General features: G+C 50.8%; 1 protein-coding gene across 7 annotated transcripts in view; it reads right to left on the bottom strand.

Annotated features, from left to right (window-relative positions):
* Window positions 1-20,313, bottom strand: part of LOC309807904 (uncharacterized protein) — an 84,787-nt gene that overhangs the window by 52,432 nt on the left and 12,042 nt on the right. The window contains exon 1 of one of the 7 annotated variants that reach the window (XM_082627884.1): window positions 18,006-18,115. The exons of 5 other annotated variants lie outside the window; for them this stretch is intronic. The gene's annotated coding sequence lies outside the window, so the exon portion shown is untranslated. Of the gene's footprint in view, window positions 1-12,670; window positions 13,333-18,005; window positions 18,116-20,313 lie in introns of those variants that run through there. One more of the 7 variants, XM_082627881.1, reaches the window with a different exon arrangement.

The raw sequence follows: 20,313 nt of genomic DNA, 5'->3' as shown, positions 1-20,313 counted from the left end.
GATAATACCCAGAAGTAGAATTGCTGGATCATATGGTAGTTCTATTTTTAATTTTTTGAGGAGGTTTCATACTGTTTCCCATAGTGGCTCCACCAATTTACATTCCCACCAGCAATGCACAAATGTTCTCTTTTCTTCACAGCTCGCCAACACTTGTTATTTCTTGTCTTTTTGATAATAACCATTCTAACAGGTGTGAGGTGATATCTCATTGTGGTTTTGATTTACATTTCCCTGATGATTAGTGATATTGAGCACATTTTCATATACCTGTTGGCCATCTGTATGTCTTCCCTGGAAAAATGTCTATTCAGATCCTCTGCCCATTTTTATTTTTATTTTTTATTTTTTTATTTTTTTCTTTTTGCGGTATGCGGGCCTCTCACTGTTGTGGACTCTCCCGTTGCGGAGCACAGGCTCTGGACGCGCAGGCCCAGCGGCCATGGCTCACGGGCCCAGCCGCTCCGCGGCATATGGGATCCTCCCAGACCGGGGCACGAACCCGTATCCCCTGCATCGGCAGGCGGACTCTCAACCACTGCGCCACCAGGGAGGCCCTCTGCCCATTTTTAAATACGATTGTTTTGGGTTTTTTTCTGAGTTGTATGAGTCATTTAATATGTTTTGAATATTAACCCCTTATCAGATATACAATTTGTAAATATTTGCTCCCATTCGATAGGTTGCCTTTTTCATTTTGTTGGTAGTTTCCTTTGCCGTGCAGAAGCTTTTAGTTTGATTTAGTTTCACTTGTTTATTTTTGCTTTTGTTTAAGATAAGGATCTTGAGAGAAGGAGTTTATCCTGGATTATCCAGATGGGTCTTAAGAGCAATCACATGTATCCTTATAAGAGAGAAGCAGAGGGAGATGAGACAGCCACAACAGAAATGTGCAGCCACAAGCTAACAAAGGTTAAAAGCCACTAGCAGCTGAAAGAGGCAAAGAGCAGATTCTCCCCTAGAGCCTCCAGAGGGAATGGGGCCATGCCAGCACCTTGATTTCAGCCCAGTGAGACTTATTTTGGACTTCTGGCCCCCAGAACTGTAAGAGAATCCATTTCTGTTGCTTTAAGCCGGCAAGTGTGTTGGCAATTTGTTACAGGAGCCACAGGAAGCTGATACAGCTACACACCAGTGCACTGTGATTGTACTTCTTGTGTGTGAGCCACAGGAACCCAGGTGCTAGCTCTCCAGCATGCACCGCGACCTCCAGGGGCCCAGGACCTCCCTCCACCCCTGCCCAGCCTCTCCAGGGCCGTGGAACATTCCACGAGGCTCTATGGGCCCAGCTGCTTGTACTTCTTCAGTCATCTCTTCTCTGCTATCCAGACTCTCAGAAGGCTGCAAGAAAGTCAAGTGCCCGGACCTCTCAGGCTGTGCTGAGAGAGGGGACACAAAGTGGTGGGGTTGTGGAGGGAGATGATGTAGGACCCCCTCTTAACACCCAAAGCTCCTCACCTTCCCTCCAGCTCTCCCCCTCTGCTCTCCATTAGAATACTCCCTGTCTGGCCCGGAATCTGGGTTGCTTGACTCCATCAATTCTTCCAAATGTGTCGCTTATACTCAAACCACAAAAGCCAAATACTGGCTTCCTTTATTATCTGCATTCCACCGTGGCATGAAGGTTTGATCCCCTCGCAGCCTGGGCAAGGGCATGGAATTAAAGGAACTATGGAGGAGGGAAAAATAAACATTTACTAGCTCAATTACATATGTGTGTGTGTGTGTGTGTGTATATATATATATATATATATATATATATATAATTTATATTAAAATCTATTATATAGGGGCTTCCCTGGTGGCGCAGTGGTTGGGGGTCTGCCTGACAAAGCAGGGCACGTGGGTTCGTGCCCCGGTCCGGGAAGATCCCACTTGCCGCGGAGCGGCTGGGCCCGTGGGCCATGGCCACTGAGCCTGCGCGTCTGGAGCCTGTGCTCCGCAACGGGAGAGGCCACAACAGTGAGAGGCTCGCATACTGCAAAAAAAAAAAATATATATATATATATATATATATATATATATATAATATTTTATATGAAATATGTATTTAAAATATATTTTTAAATATATAAGTATTATATATTATATGTGAAATATAATATATATATATATTAAAATATATTTTTTATATGTAATCCAAAAGAAATACTACCAAAAAAGATTAAAAGTGGTTATCTTTGGGTCACATATATTTTCTTCCTGGTGCTTTACATGTTCATTTCCCAAAATATCTAACATTAACATGTATTATTTTTGTAATTGAGGAAAAACTGTTATTCTGAAGAACTTATTTAAAGGGCATAGCATTTAAAAAACTTTTAAAATAGGCATGGGAAGAGCCAAGCACAGGAATAAAGCTTCATGCACCTAAAGATGGATGAGTTTGCTCTGGGAAGGACACAGGTTTTGCTTTCGGCTTCCCAGCAGCCAGTGAGCGTGAGAAGTTCGGCCATGGTGCTCATGAGATTGAAACAGACCAACTGCTCAGAAGGACTGCTATTCTTAGGCCTAAAAGCAGACAGGCATTTCTGCCAAGATCTGTTAGACACATACTCTTCATCTGCTTTTATACAGAGAGGAAACAAACTGAGTGGTAAAATAAATGTCTGGCCCAGTGATGCAACTACAAAGAGGCGGAGTTGGTATTTGAACCCATAGAATAACTCTGCAGAGTGAGCCTTCTAAAACATGAGTCATAGGAAAAGGTGGTCAAAAAGTACAAATTTCCAGCTATAGGATAAACAAGTCCTGGTGACGTAATGTTACAGCATGGTGACTATAGCTAATAATACTGTATTGGGGCTTCCCTGGTGGTGCAGTGGTTAAGAATACTCCTGCCAATGCAGGGGACACGGGTTCGAGCCCTGTTCTGGGAAGATCCCACATGCTGCAGAGCAACTAAGCCCGTGCGCCACAACTACTGAGCCTGCGCTCTAGAGGCCGCGAGCCACAACTACTGAGCCCACGCACCACAACGACTGAAGCCTGCGCACCTAGAGCCCGTGCTCCTCAACAAGAGAAGCCACCGTGATGAGAAGCCCACACACCACATCGAAGAGTAGTCCCCGCTCTCCACAGCTAGAGAAAGCCCACGTGCAGCAACGAAGACCCAATGCAGCCATAAGCAAATAAATAAATTTAAAAAAAAATAATAATACTGTATAGCATATTTGAAAGTTGCTGAGAGAATAAATCTTAAAAGATCTCATCACAAGAAAAAAAATTTTTGAGACTATGTATGGTGATGAATGTTAACTAAACTTACTGTGATACTTTGCAATGTATACATGTATCAGATCATTATGTTGTACACTTAAAACTAATACAATGTTATATGTCAATTATACCTCAATAAAATAAATCAAATCAAGTCAATTACATCATTCCTAGGCTCAAAACCTCTAAGGGTTCCTTAATTCATTCAGGGTAAAAAAATCAAAGTCCTTACAATGATCTCTTAAGGCCTGGTAAACAGGCCCAGTAACTGCCCTGCCCTCATGCTCCTGTTCCCCTTCTTCACCCCAACTAGCCAGGCAGGCCCCGCCTTAGGGCCTTTGCCCAGACTGTTCTCCTGGCCAGGAACACACCCCCCATAGATTCATCTGTAGGGCCAACTCCCTCACCTCCTTCAATCCTTGGTTCAAAGGTCCTCTTCTAAGGAGCCCTATACCAACCACCCTGTTTAAAATTGTAACCCACTCCCCTCCTCGCACCCCACACGCCCCCTTGCGCTGCTCTGTTTTTATCCATAGTGCTTGTCACCTCCTAACGCTCAGTATGCTCGCTGTTTGTCATCCACTCCCTCTGCTAGAAGGCAAGCTCCACAAGGACAGGATATGTGACTTTTGTTCACTGATGTTACTTAGCGCTGTTTGCAGAACTTGCCACACCATAGATGCTCACTACTTGTTGATGCTCAGAGAATGCTCCCCACGTTGCCCGGCACATAGTAAGTGCTCAGAGAGTGTAGCTCTATCTTGGGATGGTCAGGGGCGAGACCACTTCCTAGGCATGTATTGCATTGGGTCAGGTCCTGCACTGGGCACTGGGGATGGGGATAACCCTGGCCTCAAGGACTTCCCATTCTGATGGGGAACACATGCCAATAACATAAGGGGGGTAGCAAGACAAATGATTTAAGGTGTCAAGATAAGGTGGAGTTCATGTGTCAAAAATCACCCCTGGGGCTTCCCTGGTGGCGCAGTGGTTGAGAGTCCGCCTGCCGATGCAGGGGACACGGGTTCGTGCCCCGATCCCGGAAGATCCCACATGCCGCGGAGCGGCTGGGCCCGCGAGCCATGGCCGCGGAGCCTGTGTGTCCGGAGCCTGTGCTCCGCAACGGGAGAGGCCACAGCAGTGAGAGGCCCGCGTACAGCAAAAAAAAAAAAAAAAAAAAAAAAATCACCCCTGACACTTTCATATGGGTTTTCTCACTAAATGCTCATAAGACCTACAGCTAGGTATGAACAGCCCTACTTTACACCCAAGTAAACTGAGGCTCTGTGTGTCAGGTAACCTGCCCAAAGTCAGGTTAGTGAGTGAGTCATTGGACTCAGGGAGATCTTGGGGGGTTGCAGCAGAGCTGGCAGTTGAAGGGTGAGCAGGATAGTAACAGAAAGAGAAGGCTGGACTGCACATCCCAAGTAGCAAGGACAGCAAGATGTGGTGGCCTGGGGTGTGTTCAAGGGCAGCCAGAATCAGGTAGGGGCTGATCTGTCTGGCTTGCCACTCTGGCCCATGCTCAGGTGGGGATGGGGCCCAGGGACCCACCTGGGGATAGGATGTGCCAGGCTTACTACCAAGATGGGGTGAAGCCTGTAGTCATGGAAACAGCCTCAGCCCTCATTGGCAGGACTGGCTCCCTGACCCTGGCCCCCTTGGGTCTGCTTTATGCTTGCAGCTTTCCTGGGTTTGGAGCTCTGGCTCCTCAGCAGCCACCCTAGCCACTTGGTCAAGAGCCTGAAGAAACAATTTCCAGGCCCCTCCACTCAATCTGCTGTGAGCCTGAGGACCAGTAAAAAGCAAGCCAGACCCTTTGCCCATGCTCCTCAGCAGTTTAGGCTTAAATAGAGCAACTGGCCCCCTATATAAGGATAAAGATGGATCCTTCTATATTGAAATTTTTTTCTTTTAATTCTTGTGCTAAGATTATTATCATTTATATAAGAGCTAAGATTTATTGACCACTAACTATGCACTTTTACATTCCTTATTTAATTTCATTCTTGTAAAAACCTTACAAGACAGGAATTACCTCTACCGTTTATTGAGGACCCTTGATTTATGCAAAGCCACTACTGATCAGTGACTGAGATCCAACCATTCATCCCCTCATCTTTTCACTTATTTACTCTTCAACCCTTTTTGAGCAGCTGCCCCACCCTGCTCCCACCCCATGCCAGTCTGAGAAAGTACCAGTGGCATGTGACTCTGGTCTGACTCTTTATCAGGCATTCAGATTCCATCTCAAGTAACATTTATTGTGAGCCTTCACTGTTGAGTGTATTATCCATGGCTTAACATTCAATTCCCATAGCAGTGCACCAGAAGGGAATCTGCTGCCCCATTTTACAAGAAAGAAAACAGAGGCTCAGAAAAGGGAAGTGATTTGTGTCAGACTAGCCCACTGGTGAGGGGCAGAGCCCAGGATCCAACAGGGGAGAATCTTACTTATTCAATTCCCACCTCAGGTTTCACGTTCCAGCCTCATATTTGTTCTCGGGTTCTTACATCCCTCTAGCTGGGTCCTGCGGTCTAATTCCTCTCAATTGAAGCAGCCCTGAGATCTAATAGCCCAGCTCCTGGCAGGCTCTGCAGGAGGAAGCTAGCAGAGGAAAGCAGTCTCTGCAGGCTCACACAGGGTTGGGGTGAGGTACCTCCAGGCTGGAAAAGGCCCAGGCAGCCCTGGCCATGGGTCACAGTCTCTCCCCACTCCCCCTCAGGAAGGCTGTGCTAGGACGCTGTGAGTCCAACGTGCTCCCCTGATTGTGCTGGGGCACCTGCCTGACAGAGGGACAGCGTGGGAATTCAGGCTGGCCAGGGCTTTGGGAAAACCCAAGACTACCCCTCAGCCAGGTTAAGGAGGCTAAGGCCTGTGGAAGGGAAGGGGGCCTCTAGGATGGGAAAGGGGTCCAGAGAGAGGAAATGGGAGAGAAGAACACAGAAAAAACAAGGAGAGAGGGACAGAGAGGGAAACACAGATGCAGAGAGCAAGTAGAGGGAGAAAGGCAGAGGGAGGAAAAAGACAAAGCCAGCAGAGAAACCAAAAAACAGCCACACAGAGAGAAAGGAGAGAGGGACATGGCGATAGAGGCGAGAATGGCATACAGAGAAAGAGAGAAGGGAAGAAGGATTCCTTCCACCCCCAGGCTGTGGAGGCAGGGAGAGGCCTTGGGCAGCTCCTCAGCTAGGGCTCAGCCTGCTGGACTCCAGGAAAGAGGCAGGGACGGCCCCCATCCGGAAGCAGTCAGGGTCCCTCCAGGAGGAGGGCGTGGGGACGGAGCCAGACATGAGCCACGTCTGGAAAGAGGAAGCAGCAGAATTTTGCAAAGGCTGAGCTGGCAGGGGGCAGGGAGGTTGCATAGACTGGGTTCTCTGGTCTGGGATTTCTCAGCGGGCAGAGAGGACAGAGGTCCCGCCCCATCCGTCCCATCTGTCTTGGGCTCTGCAGGAGGACTGGGTGGGTGGGAATCTCAGAGAGAAGCCCACCCCTGCCTCTCCGCAGGTGGAAAACAGAGGCACCAGGTGGGAAAATGTGTAGCCCAAGGTCACAGGGTTTCCAGGTCTTCTGTAAAGGCAGCACCTCTCCCTCATTCATTCATTTAGTCCCTCATTTATTCAACAAGCATTAACCTAGCACCTGCCATGTGCTAAGAAGTACCGTGCTAGGTCCTAGGGGCACGTTGAGGATGAGCAGAGACCTCTGCTCGCCAGAGCTCACAGTCTGACAACACGGTGCGCTAGATGCTGTGGTAAAGGGAAACTCTGGGGTGTGGAAGCCGGTGGGGGCGTCCAAGGGCAGCTCCCTGAGGAGGGCTATCAGGGCAAACTGAGAGGTGAGTAGGAGCCATCCAGGAGGAGAGGAGAGGGAGAGCGTGCCAGGCAAACTGAGCAAAAAAAGTACAGATGCATCAAGGTCACAAAATTCAGCTCACTCTGCACTTTCACAAGGAAGCTATAATTATTTTGTTTGTTACTAATCTGACTTTCCTCCCTAACCACTCCTGCCTTGGTCAGCAGGAAAAAATTGCATAATGTCGTCTAACGTGATTTCAAGCTCAGTCTGATCTGATCATTTAAACAGTCTCTTTTGGTAATATTCGGTCTGCCTTGTATGAAAACGTTCCATTCCTCAGGTAGCTTCCACCTCCACCTGCCTCTCAGCTATGTGTGTGTAAAGGGGACCTTAATGTGAGCAGCCAGGCAAGTACGGGATTACCTGGAAGAGGCAGATGCTGTCAGTACCGCCTGCTTCTCCAGGGCAACGCTGGGTTCCTCAAGGGAGGTCTCTAGCCGGGGCCACGCCCCCACTGGTGTAGCTGGCTCATCTGGCTCCACCTTGGCTTGTGGTGCCCATAGAATCACAGCCTCTGCCTTGTTCCCCGTCTAGCCCCCTGCCCAGTCCTCTATCCTCCCGGGCCTCTTAGCTCACTGGCTCTTAATTTAGTCTCCTGGTCACTTGGAATTCAGGACATCCCAGGGGAGCACATGCTCAGGCCTCCCTCTCTTGGACCACACTGTAAGTCCAAGTTTACAGGGTGGCATGCTCCTGTTGCTGCATGGTATTGTATAGAATGAATGTAGCACCTCCTATTCTTGTACATTTTCCTCCAATTTTTCACTGTTATTAACAATCCTGTAATAAATAGCTTTGTGCTGTCCTCTTTGTGCACATGTGCTGGTGTTTCTCTGGGGTAGATTCCAAGAGGTGAGTCGCTGGGTCAACTACACCATGATAGTGTATTTTATAGTCTGATAGAGTCTGTCAGTCTGTCAATTGGGCTCCAGAAAGGCTACCCCAGCTTACATTGCCAGCAACTCTCATCAACATTGGATATCATCAATATTTTTCAAAATTTGTCAACCTTATAGGTGAAAACTAATTTCCAGATCAACGTTCAATTTGAACTGGGGGAGATTGCCACTGCAGGTGGAGAGGGAGATCTGGGAGGAGTCAGAGAAGGGAAGGTGGACAGCATGTAGAGTGGGAAGGGCTTGGACCTGTCTCCGGATACAGTCACGGCAGGGGAGCCTTGAGAAGGAGGAGCCCTCAGAAGCGACTGAGAAGGCAGAGCCTAGAGAAGAGGGCAGAAGCAGCTCGGGGAGGAGAGCCAATCATTGGCATCAAGTGGGTGTCTGAAGAAGGAGGGCGTGTCTAGAGCACCCAAGACACTAAGAAGGCCAGCCGGTCAAGACCAAGTGAGAGGTGTCCACTGAATTTGACAAGGAGTTTGCAGGGGACTTGGTGGAGAGCATGGTCAGTGGCATGGTGTGTGCGCTAGACTGCACCAGGACGAAGCAGGAAAAAGATAAGGGACAGCGAAGCATGCAGCACTGCACCTGTAAGCACGAGATTGGTCCTATTGAAGTTCACCCACCTGGAGGCTGGGCCCCACCTCCTGCGAGAAGCAGATGCCATCCTGCTTCTCCCTCCGTCCTCCCCTCTCCCCAGCACCCTCCCAATCCCCAGGTTCAGTAGGAGCCGTCCTACTGCTCCAACTAATAAGGTCTCTCATGGCCAGCGTTGTGGAGGAGGGGTATGGAGTAGAACGTGATGATTCGAGAGGAAGAATCTGAAGGGCCAGGCAATTCTCCCAACGATTCCACTGTTTATCTGAAGCTTAAAGGTTATTAGAGGTGTAGAAGTGGGAATAGCTTCATGGGGAAAGAACGAGAATAAAGTATTCCCCATGTGTTGTTCCTGACATAGAGTAACTTTGGTCACTGCCCTCTCTTCCCTGGGAACATCCTCCCCTTCGCTCTCCCCAGATGTGGCACCCTCACGCCAACCCTAGGGGACCTCCATCCCAACACCAGTGATGACAGTCACAGATGAGTATTGGTCAGGCCTAAATTCTTCCCTCACAGTATCTCTTTTAACCCTCACAACAACCTGATGAAGAAAGTAGAGGGTATCATTACCCCCCTTTTACAGGTGAGAAAACTGAGACTCAGGGAAGTGAAGTGACCAGCCCAAGATTACCCAGCCAGGAGGCTGCAGACACTGACTCCAAAGCCTCTGTGTGCTTCTAACTCCCACCTAGTCAGGCTCCCCTAAACCAGGCCCTTCAAACCTCGAAGTCATGTTGACCACCTGCTCTATCCTTGGGGAAAGCCCAGGCCTGCCCCTTTCCTCTCCACTTCCCCAGGTAGAAGTTCTGTTGTGCTTTAGGGAACAACGGGACCAACATGATTGGGCGGAGATTTTTACTGGCTGCATGACCTTGGGCAAGTCATTCCCCCTCTCAGGGCAATTGTTTTCTCCTCTATAAAGTGGGGATAATAATCTAACCTGCTAGTATGATGGCGAAGAGGAACTGAGTTGTACATGAAGGACCAAGTGCCTTGTCTCATCCCAGAGAGTTCCGTTCGTTCTTTCCTCCAGTTTCCATTACCTGGACCTCCCCTAACCGTTTCCTGCCAGAGGCCTGGTCCTCTGCATGGAACTACTCAGTGATGGTCTTTCTGTGAGGTCTGAGCAAGGGCTCATGTTTGCTTTGGGTGACCCAGAATATCTCCCTGGTCCCTGATATTAGCCTCCCCCTAACCTTTCAGCCTAAGGGGCCCCTTGCCCCAAGATGCTGATGGACCCTGAAAAAAAATAAGGCTGGAGTCTCTTGGCTAACTCCAGGGTAACCACTGGGTCCTCATCTGAAACACACACCTCGACTCGGAGGCTGACAGGCCAGCAGTACTTGATGGGTCTTCTTTCAATGTTCTCTGACTTGTTCGCTTGGAGGAAGTTTCTCATGTGGGTACACATTCTCACACACAAGCCTCGCTCACACTCTTACGTTCGTTCACAGTCAAGCCCACAGTCTCACATACTCATTGCCAAGAATATATACTCCAAGGAGTCGCCTACTACCAATTTAGCGGCTGTGGGAGGGGGCGGAGGGGGAAGGGGGAGGTTGCTGTCGGCAGCCAGTGGGCAGGATACAGAACTCTGGGTTGTGGGAGGTGTCATGGTCCTGCACAACTGGGGTTCTGTTTCAGCCCCCGCTCCAAAAAGGACATGATGCTTTTAGCTGGAAAGGGCATTGAGCTCCTCCCATTACAGAGGAGAAAGCCTGTGCGATACAGGCTCGGGCTGGAGAGAGGGACGGGCTACATCAGCCATGCTCACGGGTGCAGAAATGTAGCCTTCATAGGTAACTTCTGCTGCAGGTGGACACGACTTGGGTCAGTTCCGGGTTCCCTCAGACAACTGAGGGCTTTCCCCCTCACCTCCTACCTGGGGCGATGGAGTTCTGGAGGTGGGTAGGGTGCATAGTGACAAGGCGATGACAAGGGCCACCTGTCCTTGGTCACTTTCGTTCCACAATGGCAACCCCCACTGCTCTCTCATTTCCACTGGTGGGTCTGGTCACCAGCATCTCTCCCCACTGGCATCCACTGAAGGGCCCACATTCCCATCTGATCTAAGACCCATCTTGGATCTGGGCAAAAGGGGCACCTGCCTGGGCTTTGCACTCTAGAATTTCATGCATATCACAGAGACTGAAATGCAGATACATAGATATAGTCCGGTAAGAAATTATTTTGGAAGTCCACTGACTGACTGAGTAAACAAAAACACCAGAAATGGAAGTAAGAGACAAATTGCCCCCATCCCTGCCAGGCCAGAGGCCCCAGGGCTGAGAATACATCACTGTGTGAGCATCAAGCATTCCTGTGTCAGACAAACTGAGGTGTCAGGGGGCAACCAGGCATTGGAGAGGTGGACCCCTCCTCACCCTCTCACATACCCAAGTGGGCTCTCAGCTTGCCCCCAGCATGCCTGGACCCCCTGGCTCAGCACTACCATCACCATTAACTTCACAGCAAATCTGAGCACCCCTTGGAGGGGCTTTGATGTAGTAATTAAGTCAGGGCCAACAGGAGGGATGGTAATTGAGTGCAGGGAAGTGAGGTAGCAACTTCAAGGTCCTGAAGAAAAACGGAAGCACAGAGGCATTCATGCGGGGCCTGGCCAAAGCTCTGGGGTTGGCAGGGGGAAGGTGAAAGGAGTCCCAGCTGTGGCCTCTTCCCAGACTCACCGATCCTCAGAGGTGGAGGTCCCAGCAGCCTCTGTATAGCTGAGCAGGCAGGCCCAGAGGGAAGCAGGGACTCCTTCAAGAGCACACAGCTGAGCTGGAGTAGCAGCCAGGTCTTTGCTAAGTGGGCTCTGACTACCTGTCCAAGTACTGCAAGAGCCCTAGAAGTTCTAGGGCTGTGTCTTGCCCCCATGTGGCTGCACTTAGTTTCTTCATCATAACATAGTGATGTTAATGAGACCAAGGCACTGAGCCTCCCCTCGGCCCTAAGCTGGGCCCGTCATTTCCTGACTACAGCTCCCATCCCCAAAGACAAGTATAATCTTAAGAATACTTGCTCGAACTAGTAGATTCAGCAAATAGATTTCCTGCTGGTTAAACTACTTCCATCTCACCTAACCCATCCCCCCCAAACCCCCAGACCCACACAAGGGAGCAGGCAGCCCAGGTCACATCTCAGGATGATCTATCAGCAGCTTGTGAGCAATGCAAGGGCAGGATCTGGGTTGCACTCCTCCCTGGGTCCCAGCACCCAGCATGGAGCTTCTCACAGAGGCCTCAAGGGCACTTGGTGAATGAATGAATGAATGAATGAGTGAATGAATGAATCACACCTCTTTTGCCCGGAATAATATCCTCATACCTGACATGGCCCAGTGCCAGGAGAGACGTGTAGGATGCATGGATAGATGATGTGCAGAGTGTCCTCCCTTTGTCCCTCCAGCTCTGCTCTCCACCTTTCCACACCCTGCTCTGGGCCCCAGAGGCTGACCTGAAGGGACTGCATCACTGGCTCAAGTGTCCTATGGCCTCTGGTTGGGTCAGCTGATGGGGAGCCCAGAAGGAGGGGGAGGGAGAGGAAGGGAGGGAGACGCTGGGGACCTTACTGCTCAGACTCCTCTCTGTGTGGTGCCTCAGATGGGCGGGCACCTCTCTTGACAAAGGGCAGAGCTCTTGTCAGGTCCTCTCTCCCCAGGTTCCATTAACATCTCCTCCCTCACCCCTCAGGCTCCAGGTACTATCCACCTAGCTGTTCCTAACACTCAGGCACTGCGGGGGCCTGTGTGGTTTCCCTTCACACACATACCCCCATCTTTATAAACTGTCTCTTTATTAAGCCCACCTTGAATTAGCCTGAATGAAGTGTGAATCTCTTTTCTACTGGGACTCTGTCTGATACACGTGGGTAACTGGTTAGATGATTGGATGGATGGATGGATGGATGGATGGATGGATGGATTGATGGAAGAATGGAACTAGTATAATGTAGTCGTTAAGAGCCCAAGTCTCGTAGCCTGGATTTTTATCCTAGCTCTACCACTTACTAGATATCTGAACTTGGACAAGTTATATAATATCTCTAAGGTTTTGGTTTTCTTAGCTGTAAAATGGTAATAAAAATAGTAACTTACAGGGCTGTTGTGAGGATCGAATGTGATAATAAAGCAAAGAGTTGAGCATCTTGCTTGGCACACAGTTAGTGCTCAGTAAATGGTCACCCTTGCCACCATGGCTGGCCGGTCAGATGGTAAGATGAGGGCTCGCATGCTGTCCTTGGCTTGAGCCACCTGGAGTTCATGAACGAGGAGGTCAAGCCAGGTCTGGGTGTAAAACATCTGTGAGTTCTTTCCCTGGGGGCCACCAGATTCCCTCTCTTTCCTGAGCCTGGCTATGGACAGCGCTAGCGCCATTCTCCCTCCTGCCCTCGGAGCTGGGTGGGCAGACAGCTTTCTCTGCTGGGCATGCCCGTGGCTTGGTCCTCTTCTTCTGGAGTTAGGGGAGGGGAGCATGGCTGAGTCCTCAGTGACATAAGTGACTATGGCAGTTCAGGGGAAGCCTCTAGACACTGCAGCCCCCTAGCAAGCTTCCCACTCCCACCTTTAGGAGGTCCAATAAAGGTCAAGAGCCACAGGGCTTTCTCTTAAGGGGCATCCCAGAATATGAACTCCCTGGTGAGGCTGAGAGGGGTCCCCAGAATCTCCCCCTTTTAGAGACCTGCCTGAGGCCTGGGCAGCAAGTACTCTCCCTGGTCACCAGGAGGGCAGCCTCCTACCCGAGAAGAGCAGCCCTGGACCCCCTGCCCCTTCACTTGGAGCCTGCAATGCCCACGCACGGTGCACCCACGCACGCTCCCTCCCACCCCTACAGTCAGTGAAAGTTCACTGAGGCCCCCTCTGAACCAAGGGCCACCCCAGGCATGGGGAACGCAGATGAGGCAGACGTGGTACCAGCCTTCTGTGCACAGCACACATCCAGAGGCGGTCTCAGCAGGAAACAAGTGCATTCAAGCCCCCCCACCCCGCTTTATGGATGTGTACAGTGAGTCCCAGAGAGTGGGGGGGGGGACATGCCCAAGGCCACCCAGCACTTGGGGGCAGAGCCTATGCCAGCCCGGGATTCCCAAGCACCAGGCCAGTGTCTTTCCACCTCCTGAGTCACTGTGAGTTGCAGGGAAGGAGACAAAATGGGTTGTGGCTTGAGGTCAGGAAACTGAAGGGCTTTGGAAACTGACCTGAGTTCAAGGCCTGGCCCTACTGCTGACTTGCTGGGAGGAGTTGGCGGGTCACCTGATCTCTCTCAGACTCAATTTCCTCAGCTTTGAAATGAGAATAATTCCTTCATTGCAGAGGATTCCCGCGAGACTATAGCAAGAACATCCTAAGATGTGCCTGAATAACATGTATTCGGTTGAACTGTAAGAAATTGTCATTTTTTTGAATAATAATTTCACCTAATAATTATATTATCAAATGATAATAAATTATCATTTATTATTTATTAATTAGCATAACCATCATCAACCACGTGCCTCTCATACATATTATTTTATCTCTCAGCCTCCTCACCCCCATCCCCACAAAAAAAAAACAGAGGTAATATGCAGAGCGCTCTATGTGAGACCTGGCACATAGTAGGTGCTCACTAAAGTTTCCTCCTGCTCCTTCCCCTCCTCATGCAGGCACTTCTTCCGTGGGAGGCTACAAGAGAAGCTGTCCTCTTTTCTGAGTATCACAGCCTCATGGAGATGAAGATGAAATTGTGATTGAGACATAGGAGAAGAGTAAATAAAGATCTAAAATCATTTTCTCAGAAAAGTTTAAAAAGTTAAAAGAAAAAGAAACACACACACACGCGCGCGCGCGCGCGCGCGCGGTCATGTTTTTAAAAACATGCACAGTGCAAAACCTGCACAGTGAAACCCTATCAAGTCATGATGGGCTCAGGGACAGGAGACCAGAACACTGTGGATGGCGCCTCTCCCCACTCCACTCCCTCTGTCAACCCTCTCCCAGACTCCCGGAGGAGGATTTAGCAAGAAAGTTAGTTCATTGTGTTCTAGGTCACAGCTGAGCAAACAACCAAAATGTCCTTTTGGCAGTTGGATGTCACGTGGAGCCACAGCAGAACTGAAGATTCCAGATCTGGGAGGACCCCAGTGTCTCTAAGTCCAGCCTCCTGCCTCTAGATGGGAGCTCTCACACTCTGAGGGCAGAGGCTGGTGCTCTCCCAGGATGGAGATGCCACCCCACCTCTAATGCTGCCTGCAGGGCTTTCTCTCAGGTCAGTCAGGAAGTCCTTCCTTTTGTCCCACCACAGCCCTCCCTTCCTTTTATCCATTAATCAATAGCCCCTGACAACATCTCTATGGTGACCTCATGTGTGCTGGTAAAGGGGACCCGAGGACCAACAGAATGGCCCGTACACTCCCCATCTGTCTCACTGGGTTGTCGTTGCCTGTTTAGCATCAATCTCCCCACCACCTTGATCCCAGGTGAGGCTAGACCCAGGTGAGGGCAGGACCCAGGTGACACAGGGTGCATGGAAAGTACTCCCTAAATAGCTCTTCAATGTTAAATGAATGGGTAAATGAATGAATGAATAGCCATGCTCCAGAGGAACAAGATGCTCACTGCTTCACAGGGAACCCATGTCTCTGGAGGGAACAGGTTGGAGGTGGTGAACAGCTGGCCCCCTAGGTCTCCTTCTGCCATTGGAGAAGCGCTATCCATTGGAGAGCCCATGAGCCTTCCCACACACGTCTGGGCTCCAAACCAGGTGCTGGCGGATCCCCAGGTCTGGAAATTCCCCTGTCCATGGCACTGGGCTTTCCTTTTCCACCCCACCACTCCCACGGGTCTGGACATTCTCAGCACCGTTTCTTAGAAGGAGATATTGCCTTGTGAAAACAAGTTCTGGAATTCACTACGGGAAGTGGCCGTGTAAACAAGGGGGAAAGACCCTGACTGAAGAGTCAAGATCTCCAGGTTCTGATCCCCACTGCTGCAATTACAGGCATGAGCTGCAGGGTCGGACAGACCTGTTTTCAACTCCAGCTCTACTGTTTAGGAGCTGTCAGATTTTTGGCAAGTCATTCACCTCCCTGAGCCCTGGTTTCCTCTTTTTAAGAAGGGATTATAGTATCTGCCTCAGCAGATTCCTATGAGGATTATACGAGGAGCCAGTAGGGCTGATATTCAGCTGACCTACAAAGATTCTAACTTACTGCTTGGTAAATAGCTGCTGCTCAGACCCCCCTGAGTGCCCCTCCCACCCAGCACATCACCCACTGTCCCCATGATTCAGCAACTAAAGGGTTAACATCTGCCCCAGTAGAGGGTCTCCAGGGCCCTGGTGACCCTTCTGACTGGTTGGTGCCCATATTAAACTAATGGGTGTGAGTAAATGCTTTGTAAACTGCCAGGGGCTGGTTAATCCCCAGATGTCTTACGGGCAAGGCATGCTCTCCACTCCCAAACTGAGCTGAGTTCCGTTAAATCCATCCCAGGAATTGGCTCCCAGATGATCTGACCTCTGCCCAGATGACCCAGGCAGCTTCCATACCCAGTCTATCCCATCTGGCAATTCTCTAACTCCCCCAAGCCATCCCTCTCACTCCTCTGCTAAGCTGGCACAAGCTCCCCGCTGGCTTCTGGACTCCAGTGGCTCCCTCCATTTCATTCTCACATTGGACAGAGCCACTTCGAAAAGCAGGTGTCTCTTCTTGACCCCTTGATGAGATGTCCACCTTCACTGACATCCCTCAGCGATGGCTGTCACAGCTGGGGTTCCTGGGGAAGGAGATTTTGAGACGCATATTTGCTAGCAGGAGGTTTATTGGGGATTGATCTCAAGATGAATACCTGTGTTGGGGGGTAAATGAAGCAGGACTGGGTAGAGGGACAAGTTAGTCTCTTATGCAGACCCCATGAAGGTCTCAGCCCACCTCTAGGGAGCTCTGGAGCTGGAATGACTTTTCACAGTTGTGCCGAGTTGAGGCGAAGGGCCCTTTATCCCCCATACGGAGCAGTCATGGGATGCAGGCTGGGCCAGGGAAGGGGAGTGACATTAGATGAGGAGTGTCTCCTAAGGCAATGGCAGGAAGGGGCGTCTCAGCGGCCAGCTGTCAGCCATCGGAGGGGTGAGTGAATGTTCCAGGCTGAGGGCGGAGGCGCCAGCATCTGGGGAGTGCGCCGTAGCACCCTCTACAAAGGTGCTTTGGGTCCAGCAGATCCTCAGGAAGGTTTTTGTACAGGATGAAAAGAATCACCCTCCACTGCCTTCAGGACAAATTTTGAATGTCTATTTAGCACATGAGGCTCTGCAGGGTCTGCTCCTAACATCCTGTACACTCCACTCTCTTCTCTCACCCCTCCCCACTTGCTCCCAACTTTCTAACCATATTGTGCTTCTTGCAGTTTCCCAAGCTCAACATGCTATTTCACACCTCTCTGCTTTTGCACATGTTATTTCATCTGCCTGGAATGCCTTGAAATGGAAAAAAGAAATCTTTTTCTCTTCTTCCAGCCCCTTCCTACTCCACCAACAAGACTCTGGCTGAATTCTGCCTCCCCTGGGAAACCTTCTACCACCGACAGGCTGGTACTTTTCTTTTCCCTCTTCCAGGCTTTGCACTTACTGGCTGCCATTCCCTGAGACTCTCCTACTCAGGTGCCACAAATGCACCCTGAGTAACCGAGGGCCCTCGTGGCACCTGGCTCTGTGGCTCTGAGCCTGGATGAAGATATCATGCAGATCAGCACCCCACACCTGTACCCTGGGCATGGCGGGGGCAGGAGGTTTGGGGGAAGTAGTAGAAGGCACCGAGGCGAGCCCTGAAGTCCAACCCCCTCAGTATAGAGATGGGGAGACTGAGGCCCCAAAAGGGGACAGACTTGTCCAAGGTGAGCCAATGCCAAATCCAGGACGAGGAGCAGGTAAGTCTCCAGGCTCTGCAGAAAGAGGGCAGGCACTGTTATATCTGTCTCACAAAAGAAGAGACCAAGGTCCAAAAAGAGGCAGAAACTTGCTAGGATCACCAAGAGAGTCTGTGACAGACCATCTCTCTGGCTTGGGCTCCCCCATGGCTGCCTGGGCCCAGAGGCTTCTCTGGAGGAGTAGCAGCTGGGAACCTGATCCCCGCCCCTAGCGAAACCGGAATGAGTCACACTTCCTGAGGCCACTGGGCAGCGTCTCCTGACTGGAGAAGCCACCACATTCTCCTTGACCCTGTTTCATCTGTCAAAACCCAAAACTTCCAGGAAGGGAGGCCTGCAAGGCACTTATTATCTACCCACTGTGAGTCTGAGGAAGAAATTGGGCTCAGAAAGGGGGAGTGGCTGCTCCAAGACCCCACCACAACCCCGGCCTGGCCTGGCTAGGCGGGCCTTGACCCCCAGCCCGTTCTTTCTTAGGAGAGACAAAGAGAGGCAGAAACAGACACCAGCTCAGAGGGGAGACCACACTCACCTTGGAAAATCAGGCAGTAGGGAGGAGACAGCCACAGCCACCTGGCAAACAGTGGCAGCCCTACCTCTCAACAGGTTGGAAGGAAACCTTTGAGAACTGGGAGAAGAAAGAGCTTGGATTTGCACACCAGCCAGCTGTGCTCCCATCGGACCCCGCTGTTCCCTCGGGCACCCCCTCCCAGACCCCAGCGTCCATCATCCCAGGTGCTGCACCCATTGGCCCTGCCCTGTGGCTCAGGGCACAGCATCAGACACCTCTAACTCAATGCCATCTCTCCTGCATTTGTGCCTTTGCACCTGCTGTTGTCTGCCCAGAATACCGTCCCCTCCTTGTCTCTCTAACTCTAACTCACCTTTTATTTCTTCGGCTGAGGCTTCTCTGGGAGGCTTCCCAGTTCCTCCCATGGGGCCCTTCCTTCTCCTTGAAGCCAATCAGATGCCACCTGCTCCAGCTTCTCCCAGCCCAGGTGCTTTCTTCCCTCTGTCACAGTGCAGGTCACACTCTGGTCACTGCCTGTGTCTGCTTCCCCCAAAAGGCCAGAAGCCTCTAGAAAACAGGGTTGGGCTCTGACTTAAGCAACATCCACAAATGCAGCAAAGAGCTGACCACAAATGATCGACTCATTCATTCATTCCACTAATAATGACCGAACACTACGTGCCAGGCACTGTTCTAGGTGCAGGAGATAGAGCAGGGAACAACATAGACAAAATTCCTGCTTCATGACTATCATCCTATGAGAATGGGGAGAGGGAAGGGGGGCAGGTGAGAGTGAAAATATAATAGTCCAAATAAGTTTGAATGGTGACGGGTGTTATGAAGACAGTAGAAGTGTTTATTGAATGGGAACTGCAGACAGGGAGACAGGGGCTCCAGACAGGTATGGTGAGCTGGGGGAGGTAAATTCCAGACCCACCCAGCTGTAGGCCCCTCCATTACATTCCCTCTCCAATGCTGCCAGGCGCTGGGGGGAGGAGGCGTGTAGGAAGGAAGGCTTGGGCCCCCCTGGAAGTGCCAGACGTCTCTCCCACCCACAGACACGCTTCCTGGCTCTCCAGGAATTCGATTCAGCAACAGTTACTGAGCAGTTAGTTATGAAAAAGTCACAGTAGCTGCCATTTATGGTGGGCCTAGAGAGTGCCAGGGGCAGAGCTGGCTGCCCTCTCTCAAGGAGCCTCTCAACAGCCTGGTGAGGTGGGCACTTGTCCAGGGTCACACAGCTGATCCCAGACCTGGCCGGGATCTGAGCCCAGGGCCGGTGACCCCTGGGCCCATGTGCTTCCCACACACCCTATAGACCCCCAGAGGCTTGGAGGGCAAGCGAGTGGTCCCAGTGGTGAAAGGAGCCAGGGCCTGAGTCTGGATTCTGAGGTCCTAATCCCAGCATGGGTTTTTTGAGGTGGAAGGGGCCCCTTAACTTCTCTGGGCCTCAGTTGCTCTTTGTGTCAAGAGGAGCCATTAGCCCAGCCCACCTGCAGGGGATGCTGTGAACATCAGGTGAAATATAGTGGGCAAGCATTTGGGGAAATACCATACAACACACCAGCCAGTCCCTCCGCCCCGACAACCCCCAGGCTGCCCTCCCTACCCCTCCAACCCTGCCCTGGGGTTGGCTGGGGCCTAAGCCAAGCAGGCTGACCACACACGGCAGGGTTGCTGCTGAACCTGGGCAGGGGTGAAAAACTCTGTGAACTCTGACCACCTCATAGCCTGGCAGGTAGAAAGACAGTGTCAAGGTCAGGGTTGGGGCTGAGAGCCGGATTGCTAGTCTGGGGAAAAGTGAAGGCCAAGTCAAGGGTCAGGTGTCCTGCAGGTTCATGTTGAAGCAGGATGACTCAGGGACATCCCCACCCCCTCCCCTGAGAGAGCCAGCTGCCGTTCCCATGCATGGAGGGGAGGCAAAGCTAGCATTTGCTAAGGGCCTACTATGTGCTGGGGCTTTCTCAGGCATTACTTAATTTAATCTACTATTAAAGTGCAGAAATGTTAAGTAACTAGCTCGATGTTGCATAATGAGCGTATTCATTTCCTGTGGCTGCTATAATCAACTACACAGACTGGCTGGCTTAAACAACAGAATTTACTTTCTCATGGTTCTGCAGGCTAGAAGTCTGAGGTCAAGGTGTTGGCAGGGTTGGTTCTTCTGGGACTCCTCCTCTTGGTTTGCAGGTGACCATCTTCATGTTCACATGGCGCTCTCCCTCTATGTGTGTCTGTGTCCAAATTTCCTCTTCTAAGAAGGGCACCAGTCATGTTGGAATTGAATCCACCCTAGTGATCTTATTTTAATTTAATTACCTCTCTAAAG

The sequence above is a fragment of the Mesoplodon mirus genome (genome assembly GCF_964341445.2).
Source record: "Mesoplodon mirus genome assembly, chromosome: 7".
Taxonomy (NCBI): domain Eukaryota; kingdom Metazoa; phylum Chordata; class Mammalia; order Artiodactyla; family Ziphiidae; genus Mesoplodon; species Mesoplodon mirus.
Note: the sequence above shows the minus strand (reverse complement) of the source record. Positions and strands in the feature narration are given on the sequence as shown.